At 35.1% G+C, this 2521-nt stretch overlaps 1 long non-coding RNA gene across 1 annotated transcript; it reads right to left on the bottom strand.

The window, feature by feature from the left end:
- On the bottom strand, nt 1–1504 carry LOC132140276 (uncharacterized). Its single transcript, XR_009433752.1, has 3 exons — nt 1235–1504; nt 975–1097; nt 1–629 (listed from the first exon to the last, which is right to left on the bottom strand). It is a non-coding gene; the product is annotated as an uncharacterized LOC132140276 (long non-coding RNA).
- Nucleotides 1505–2521: the final 1017 nt, after the last annotated feature.

Here is a 2521-nt window from a genome sequence, read left to right as displayed (position 1 = left end):
AGCAACATCTCAAAGGCAGCTTGTTCATTTTTAACTGTTGCCAAAGGAATATGTGGGTATTGCACATCAATTCATCTCAGATCTTGGTGATAATCAATCATAAGATAAAAGCAGGTTTTCCTGGGTTCCATTTCAGAAAGCGGCTTTAGGAAAACTCAAATTTAATTTAAGAAATCTCATGACCACTTTGTTCTTCAGCTGCTTCCAGTTTGAGATGGTTGTATGAGTCTTTGACAATTTCTTCAATGTGAGAATATTTGATGTTGATAGCCTTGTAAACAAAAATCAGCTGGAATATTTTTTTGTAACGAACTCATTTGAAATTATGATAAAAACTAGAGATAAACAATCCAGTTGTCTAACACAATGTTCTGCTCACACCACAATTGCTGTTGATCATCTTTCCATCTAATACTTTAAGAATACCACTAATGCTTAGCAAAAAGAATCCTGTTTCCAAAGCTCTAACTTCAGCTTCTTAAAGTGCATTTTAATTTGGGCATCCCTCATCTCAGGGCTTAGGTCCGGTGCCTGCCCATGTGCCCTCAGTGCTGCTGCCTCTTGAATGTATTTTTGCTTTGCATCTTCCCCCAATGTGGCCCACCTGCCCTTAATATCATTCATTGTGCCTGAGGAAAAAATAGATGCACAGAAAACTTAACGCATTTGAATTAGCATCTCCTTTTTAAAGTAAATTCATACAACGACAATCAGTACTTGGGTTGTGAAAACCATTTATCTGTAACAACTCTGTAAAAACAAGATAACGTGTACACTCAGCATTCTTAAACTGATGAATGCAATTTGCGTGAGTGAAGTACTTCCCAAATACTATCATGAAAATCTGTTTCATGACGTTTCACGACCCTCATAAACCTTATGTCAACAAGGCCACCATGTATGAAAAGAAAAAATTTAGTATAAAAAATAAAAACAAAAATAATAAAAAAAAGTCTTTAAATCTTGTTTCTCACCTTTGTTTTTGAATATGTCCCTACAAAAAAGATTGTAAGGCGACAGCTCTCTAATGTGAACTTCGTCCTGGGCTCAGATGAAGCATTAGTCATTTGTGATCTTTTGTAATTACCAATCCAGTTCTGAAAAACAAAAAATAGCGAGAGGGTATTACACCAATTAAACCAAATGTTAACAAAACACTTCATTTATACAAGCAGTGCAGCAGAATTATATATTTATTTGACATGTTGTTTGTTAGTGTGGCACAAAAGTAAACCTTATTTCTATGACACTGGTGTCCAAACCAGTAGCTGATGCAGCTCTTGGTAATAATTCTGAACCAACTCGTGTCATTCCATCCTTAAAAAATGATTTCAGGGTTTCCTTTTGATTCCCATTAATGGGAGTTCTCTCTTGTTGAATAACAACAAAGAAAGAAATAGCTAGTCAGTAATAAATCAGTAATAAAAAAAGACAGTATTGCAGATCATACCATCGTTCTCAGACACTCTTGCCTAATGCTTCTAGATTAGTAACTGTAAGGCTTACCTCTAGGGTGACCACCTGCTAATAAGCCCAAGGGGGGAAAAGGGGTATGTTTCTGAGGGACAATGACAACCATGGGCAGACTAACTGATAGTGGTTTACCCATTTCTAGCATATACCACTTTACATGGTATATTAATAATGCCCTATTCCCCTAAACGTGTAACTGCTGATGTATGCTCATGACAGAATTGACAGATGCACTTCCACTTATGATTTATTTTAGCTATTTAATTTTATAATTTTTTTTATTACAATTTATTCACTTTAAATAAATTATAATATAAAATTATAGGATTAAAATGAATTATAGTTGCTCAACACCACAGGAACAGTAAAAAAAAAAAAAAAAAAGGTCTAAATTCACAACTCCAGAGGTTCACGGGGAGGAAGGATGGTGAACTCGCATGTTAGTAAAGGCAGGCGCATGAAAAAAAAAAGTTTGAAACAGGACACACACCTTCTCTTTTTTAATTGATGAGTTAGGTAAAGAGACATTAATGTAACACAGGCAGGCAGACAGCTAAACAGACAGACAGGCAGGCCTTTGGGTTTTATGTTTCAAGTTGAGTGTCGAGGGATATTTGGTGAGATAGATAGATAGATAGATAGATAGATAGATAGATAGATAGATAGATAGATAGATAGATAGATAGATAGATAGATATATAGATAGATGGATAGATGGATAGATAGATGCACAGCTAGCTAAATATATATATAGATAAATTATATAAATATATACACAGTTAGCTAGCTATAGAGAGAGAGAGAGAGAGAGAGAGAGAGAGAGACAGACAGACAGATAGATCCAAACCCACAGAACTTTTTTTTACATTCTAGTCAAGATCCCAAGGTTTCCAAACAGCCGTAAAATACGTCTTGTGTTTAATATTTCTCTCAAGTCAATATGGGTTACATTAGGCCTATGATATGGCTTCAGTGAGGCGTTATCGAGCATACACAATATGCAATAAGCCGGTAAGAGTGTAAAAAGTTTTTACATTTTTACAGTTTA

This window comes from Carassius carassius, chromosome 5 (genome assembly GCF_963082965.1).
Source record: "Carassius carassius chromosome 5, fCarCar2.1, whole genome shotgun sequence".
Classification (NCBI taxonomy): Eukaryota; Metazoa; Chordata; class Actinopteri; order Cypriniformes; family Cyprinidae; genus Carassius; species Carassius carassius.
Note: the sequence above shows the minus strand (reverse complement) of the source record. Positions and strands in the feature narration are given on the sequence as shown.